Source organism: Tiliqua scincoides, chromosome 3, assembly GCF_035046505.1.
Source record: "Tiliqua scincoides isolate rTilSci1 chromosome 3, rTilSci1.hap2, whole genome shotgun sequence".
Taxonomy (NCBI): Eukaryota; Metazoa; Chordata; class Lepidosauria; order Squamata; family Scincidae; genus Tiliqua; species Tiliqua scincoides.
The window spans coordinates 104,739,131-104,746,516 of NC_089823.1; the positions used below are offsets into that span (position 1 = coordinate 104,739,131).

General features: G+C 44.6%; 1 pseudogene; it reads left to right on the forward strand.

Annotated features, from left to right (window-relative positions):
* The first annotated feature begins 4,742 nt into the window (after positions 1-4,742).
* On the forward strand, positions 4,743-4,859 carry LOC136646163 (5S ribosomal RNA; annotated as a pseudogene).
* The last annotated feature ends 2,527 nt before the right edge of the window (positions 4,860-7,386 follow it).

A 7,386-nucleotide genomic window follows, 5' to 3' on the forward strand; every position in this document is an offset into this window, starting at 1 on the left:
TTCTGTATTTACATGAGATTTAAAGATCCAGGAGCAAACTGCTCCCTTCCTCTCTGTAACACCCAGATGATGCCAATTGCTAATTTGCAGGCCAAACACTTGGCCTTGAAGACCTAACAGTCATATAACACAGGTGTCTTCCCACAAGGTGCTTGAAAATGGTGTTATTTACCTTACTCAAACCATTATGTTCAGTAAGACTTAGAGCCCAATCCTATGCATGTCTACTCAGAAGTAAGTTCCACTGCAGTCAATAGGGCTTACTCCCAGGAAACTGTGGATAGGACTGGGCTGCCAGGCTGTAATCCTATCTTACTCCCTAGAAACAAACCTCTGAAGTCTATTTCTTTATGCAGCTATCCTCCTAATACAAAGAGGCTCATACTTTTTCCTCTGAGATGGCTTCTTACATGGCTTTAAGATGGAGTCTCAAAGCAAGACTTTACAAGTTCTTTACAGTGAGTTAGTATGACTGGCAATGCCTTCTTGGTGGTGGTGGTGCTGCTGCTGCTGCTGTTGTTAATAATAATAATAATGTTTTGGGGGTGCCTCCTTTTCTTTTCATTAGGCAGAAAATCAAAATATTTTTATTGAAAAAGTCTGTAATGTCTAGCTCTACTGCTTTTAATGACTGTTTGCTTTAATCTTTATTTTTATGATGCCTGTTACTGCCTTATGACTTCCTTTTTGTAAGCTGTTCTGAATGCTCATTGAATACAACAGCAGGAAAGAAATATTTAAGAATAGCAATAATAACTATTATAAAAAGCCCACATGTGCAAACCACAGGCAGCCCAATCCTGAGCTGCCCAGTACACGAGGCTGCTGCGCCAAAATGTCTACCTCAGCATCCAAAGCGCACCAGGCAGTCTGCATTGGCTCCTCAGAGAAAGGGGACTTTTGTCCCCTTCCCCTGGGTAAGAGAAGTAGCCCCACAATGGGGCTACTTGACTCTGCACTGGCTCTTGAGCCAGTGCAGAATCAAGGAGTTCCGTGTCAGGTCACATGGCCCGATACAGGGCTCAGAATCAAGTGCAGCTGGTCCTGCACTGCTCCCTCTTCTGCTATGCCTCCTCCTCACCTCCCTCCACCCTGGAATGCCTCCCTCCACCTCCCTCCCTGTCCCCACTCACCTCTCCACCACCTGGCGGTTCAGGTGAGCCACCAGGCATTGCAATGTCAGCCCAGCACCGGAGACGACCCAGCGCGGGCTCTCTCTGGGCTATCTCCAGCACTGGGCCCACGGTAAGACTCACAAACATGCCCTACAGCACATTTGAGAGAGTGCGTACTGACAGTAAGCTGGTGCACACTAGATTGGGCCCTCAATTCCTTATAAGGCCATATACACTACTTGAGAATTGATACCCCAGTGTATTCATCCCAAAGAAGGGTTGAGTTTCAATGGTTGGGCATCATAAGGATTAGATATACAAACTATTGCTGTAGCAAAGTAAAATAGTCAACTCAATCCTGAACAACAAAAACCATTTGAGAAGTGCCATCCATCTTGTGAGAATTTTGAAGTGCTAATGCATTCTCGCATATCTTCCACGGTGTATATCTTTTAGGCCCATGATACAAAGCTTCGTACATAAAAGGCACACACAGCATATCTCTTTGTGTTACTATGATTTTCCTTTGAGATTTCAATTCCAATTGTTTCAGAATGCCTTACGATCATGGGACATTTTGATCCAGTGTTGTAATTTCAGTTTTTGAAAAGCCTTTAGGTAGAGTCTTCTGTGCTCTTGCCAGATTTAACAAGTCCCCCCCCCCCCTTAGACTTTAAGGTTTGGTGACTTTGTGAATGTTTCTGAAGTGTGGCTTCCAATCTAAATCCCTTAAGAAGAAGAAATTGAAGTGGTTAGGGGCTGCAGGGCACCAATCAGATGTTACAGTATAAAATATAATAGCATTCACTTGCTGAGTGAGAACAAGGGAATATAGAAGTCAGTATGCATCCCTTTGAGAAATATTGACTCTTTAAATACAAATAATAGATCTACAACATGGCAGCTTTTGTAGATCAGTGCACAGAGAGAAGGTCAGACTTGAAGTAACATATTACTAGTTGACAAAATTACCCTCCTGGGGCTACTAAGCCTTCCCTCCAGCATTTCTTGACTTCATAACTTTAGACAAAAAAGTTTGCTTTTTTCCTCCCTACATCCAAAACCCCTACTGTTATTGTTAACAACACTTAAATAATTGCATTGGCATGAATATTCCATTCCATGAATATTTCATTCATTGTATGGATATTCTAGATCAAGCGGGCAGTTCCAATCACATGGAAATGTCCTGTTCAAGCAGCAGTGGCCATGCTTGGTGTGGAGAATCATGCTAGAAAGTGGTATAGGTCAGTAGATTAAAGAGGTTTCAGACTAACTGGTTAAACCCTAAGGCTGCAATCCACTGAATGCAGTGGAACTTACTTCTGAACAGACATGCCTAAGATTGGGCTGTAAGAAAGGAACTAAACTGCCCCCATCCCACCCCAACCTGATCATTGGAACAATAGAATTGGGAAGGGAGGAGTAAATCCCAACCTCCTAAGATTTATCCCATCTACATATCCCTTCTATTACTTCCCAAATGATGCATTGTGGCCAGTGGTGCTGCTAAGGGGGGACGACAACACACAATTTTCCTGGGCTCCATGCTGCCGGGGGTGCTCTCAGAGCCTTTCCAATTTTAGTGAAAACGGAAGTCCCTGTTTAAAGACTCCAGTAATGGGGGGGAGGGGTGCACTCCAAAATCATCTTTGACCACAGACACCAGGTACGTTAGCTATGCCACTGATCATTGGAGCCAGCCACCAAGTAGTATTTCTGTAGTGGAACCAAATGGTGAGGGAAAGTAAATGATGACATCAGAAAATGAAATCTTTTCAAAATTGCAGTGTAACGCTTTAGAGCAGAGGTGCTCAAACTGGGGCATCATGACACCCCAGCCTAAGGACCTCTATCTGTATTCCTTTAAGGGGCAGGGAAGGGGGTATGCAGAAACACAATCCCCAGGATTGTGCCTCTTTTGAGGGCAGGGGCTTTCTTGTTCTTACACAGGACAGCAGCAGGCTCCCAGGGGTGCAGGTAGGGTGACCAGATACAATGGAGGACAAAGTGCCTATACCATTAACCAATGTATAGAATATTGGATTTTGGCAGATGCGCCTCTAAAAACCCTTCAATGTAAGAGCTGCACCTGCCAAAATTCCCTCTTCTATACAATGGTTAAAGGTATAGACTCTCTGTCTTCTATTGCATCTGGTCACCCTGGGTGCAGGGAGCCCCACAGAAGCCCCCACAGGGCTCCTCAAGCTACCAAGATTGTGAAAAGAATTATCACAACCCACTTTCGGTCTGCAATCACGAATCCCCTGGAACCTGCTTCTACTTTGTATGAGTACAAGAAAGCCCCTGCCTCCCCCCCCAAGCCATGCAATCCTGGAGATTGCATCTATGCATTCCCCCCTCCCTGTCATTGCATTTCTCTCTCCCTTACTTACTCTGGGAGTTTTACTCCCAGGGAGTCTGAAAGGCAAGCTAGTCATCTCCAGAGAAGGAAAAGATCCATGACAGTGAGAGAAAAACAGTAAGTGTTAGAAAGAGAATGCAAACGATTTGTTTGGGGAAGGGTGAGGCGCGCATGTACACACACACACACACACACACACACACACACACAAACTAACATGAATGTTTGCATCTCCCAGGCACTTTTAAGGGTTTGCAGCCAAGTCATCCTGATCACAAGAGTTATGTCATTTACTGCCCAGTTCTATGCAAGGGTTAACTTCTCCTTCCCTTAGTATCATTGGTGATTGGTCTTGAATTAAGGTATTAAGGACCTATCCCATTTTCCAGTGTCGGTGTGGCTGTGCCAATGGGGCATGCACTGCATACTGTAGTGGGGAGGCAGACACAGAGTCCTCCTCAAAGTATGGCAACATTTGTTCCCTTACCTAGGGGCTCCATTGTGGCTGCACCGGTGCAGGAAAGTCAGATAGGATTCGGCCCTAAATCAACAGGCAACATGCAGTCACAGATCTACAGTATCTTGTTCCGCCTTAAGCTTTGCAAATGTCTTTTCAGTCCTGTCTGTAGATTTCAGCTGTTTGAGACTGAAAATGGGGCAACAGGAACGATCATTTTGCAGGTTACAATTCCTCCTCCCACCCCATCACTTTGCCATTCTGTGACTTGTCAGATGCGCTTCTCCTCATTCCTTTGTATCTTTTCTGTCATCTTCTATCCTCTTCCCTCCACCCCCCATTTTTAGCCTTTTTCACATACTTTTGTCATGTGCCAAGTAAAGTCATGGATGGGTGGTGGCATCACAATGGCCAGGCTTCTTTCCACAAATGCATGTGTACATTGTGCTGTCTCAAGAGACCCTTGATCATACAACTATAGATCCTAAGGTATATTCTATGCGAATTAAGAAACTCTGCTTTCCTATGATCCTGAAAAGTAAAGAGAGGATCCCTCTACATGCTGCAAGCATGGGGTGATGTTGGGCTTCAGGTGGTGCAATGAATACTTGTACATTGGAAAGGCACACGCCTCATATGTGTGTTCATTGCTTATGCACTAAAACAACTGAAAAAGTTTCTTGTCATGCTTGCAGCATAGATGATGATGTCTTATGTGTCCTTTCTTAGAAGATGCCATCTGTTCACTAACTTTTTCAACAGAAGTGCTTGTTTTTTGCCAAATTTCCATCAGCAGTTTCCCCTTGGCAGCAACTGTTACCCTGTACATGCCTGATCTCGTCTGATCTCAGAAGCTAAGCAGGGTCAGGCCTGGTTAGTAGTTGGATGGGAGACCGCCTGGTAATACTGGGTGCTGTAGGCTTATACCATAGTCTTTCGAGGCTGAAGGTTGCCAACCATTTTTTTCCCCTGGGACTATAGCTTTTGGAATTATGGCATTCTAGTCAACCTTGTGTTTCATTGACTTATAAAACTTTTTAACATAGCTGGGCACTAGTACCTCCAAACATACTCATATTGGCAGTACATATTTTTTGGATCCCTTCGTCCAGGAAATTTCATAACAAAGCAATTGCATTATGTTGAGCTCAGTCCTACCAGTCCACTCACAAAATAATTCAGAACCCTAAATTTGTAAGTTAATAAAGAAATGAGGGTGCAAGGAAACCTGGCATTGGGTGCTTATCATATGTATAGGTTAATGGATATAATTAGTATTGGGTCTGGATTCCAGAGTGCTTTAGGTCTGATCCTACTTGATTGATGGTTATATGCCAGAATTCTCATGTCCAAACACCCTTGTTTAAGATTCTGATTCATCATTGATTGTTTTACTGTGATGCCTGAACCAGTATTGCTATCCCATGTTTTTATGTATCTGTATATGTTACGTCCACACAATATGACAAGATAAATATTTCTTCAAAATTTGTATAGCATGAAAACTGAAGGCATTGGCTTAATATGCACTGGAAAGAAGCTGCCTTTCAGAGTTTGAAACGCAGGTCCCAACCACCTGTCAGGATTGAGGCTGAGATAATTTTGTGCAGTTCCTGGGCCTGAACAAGAGAGAGCTTGTATTTATGCAGAAAAATGCACAAGCCTTTGTGGTTTGTTACAATTGTTCCATCAGAGGTAAAGTCTATTGCGGCTACTGTCAATTTTTGGGGTTGATGTCCACGAGGATTGGTGCCAACAGTCTGGGTGCTTGCCTGTATCCCCCTCCGCTACTCTTTGCCTGTGTTTAGACTGCATGAAGCATAGTGAGCTTGCAGGTTATGTGACACCTGGTTTGGAAAGGTCCTGGTTCTGTAAGGTTAGACTGGAAGGATGACAACAATGCATATGAACCTGTCTTGTATCCATATTCTGAGTTGTTCTACCCAGGGTCCGGCTACTCTGGCTTGCAGACTCTTAGATGGGGGACTTTCCAGCCTCTCTATTTGGCATCCATTTAGCTGGAGATGCCAGGGATCGTGACTAGGACCTTCTGCATACAATCTATGTAAATTTCCATTGAGCTGCACCCCCTTCGCTGCAAGAAAAAAGAAAAATGTAGGAGGATTGGTATATGTGATCAGTATGAATGCACATGGATATGATGTAATCATAGCTAACATTTCAACAAGCACATGCCTCTGATTGCAATTTGTCCAGTCACACAATATGAGAAAGATTACACAGAATGTCATTGATGCTATACATATCTTCTATATGAAAAGCACGGGGGGGGGGGGGAGAGGCTCACTGGCCACAGCCATCATGGAAACTCTTCTGCCACAGAGCATTCTGGGACTTGTAGTCTGGCTCTCTGCTCACCCTCACCTGTTTCTCCAAGGCTCTGCAAACACTCCTGGGTTTTTTAAAGTAATCCCCTCTGTTGCTACTGCACCTGCAGTGGCAGGTGTGTGTGTGTGAGAGAGAGAGAGAGAGAGAGAGAGAGCTCCGCCTTGCTGTACGTGTTCTGGCTACAGAGGTTTTTGGTGCCCCCTTCCCCTCTTCAGCCTCTTTGCTGGCTCAGGGGCTCCAGGAATGTTACTGTTCCTTTGCAAGGGAAACCTCTTCCATGGCTCCAGGGCTATTCCCCTGCCTGGGCGAGGCAGAGCCTTTTTGCAGTGTTTTGGGCTGCCTGGAAACGGATCAAGACACCAGTGCAGGGCAAAAGCGTGTGTGACTTTCAGTACCCCCGCCCCATTCAAACCCACAGATAAAAAATCAGTGGATCAATAGGCTGCACCTGTAAACTCTTTTAAAATCAAGGCTTTTCAAGCTCTACTTAGGCCCAAATCCTATCTGAGGACTAGAACAGTGGATCTCACAATCTGTTGCACTGAGTCCCAATACCAGCACTACCTAACCTGCACTGTTGTTGTGTACTTTGGGGCTGCCAGTGCAAATGGATGGAGGTCCCATGTGCTCATCAGCAGCAAATGGAACCTGCTCCAGAACAGGTAGGGGGGAAGTTGGGGAAGGAACCATGGTGGGCATGGGGCAGTTTGAAGGTGGGAAGAGAAGGATCTTGATGGCAGCCATGTATGCCAGAATCCTATCCTTCCTTTCCCAGCCCAATAACCCCTGAAGCACCTCGGACTTACAGCAGCTAAATAGCAGGCATGATACCTACCTAATGTATCCCACCATGGAATGCAGCACACCCTCTAGCAGAGGCTAGTACATCTGTTTTTCTGACCCTCATAATGCCTACTGCAAATCTTTTTCTCAGGTCTGAAACTTGTTACCATTTGTTCGTGTACAAAATGACTTTCAAGAGAGCAGGTGCATCAGAAGCCACTGCTCACTCAATCAAAAGTAATACAAAATGCTAAACCCCACAAATTATAATAAGCAGAGGGAAAAATCAGATAATTATGAAAGTGGTTATGGAGACA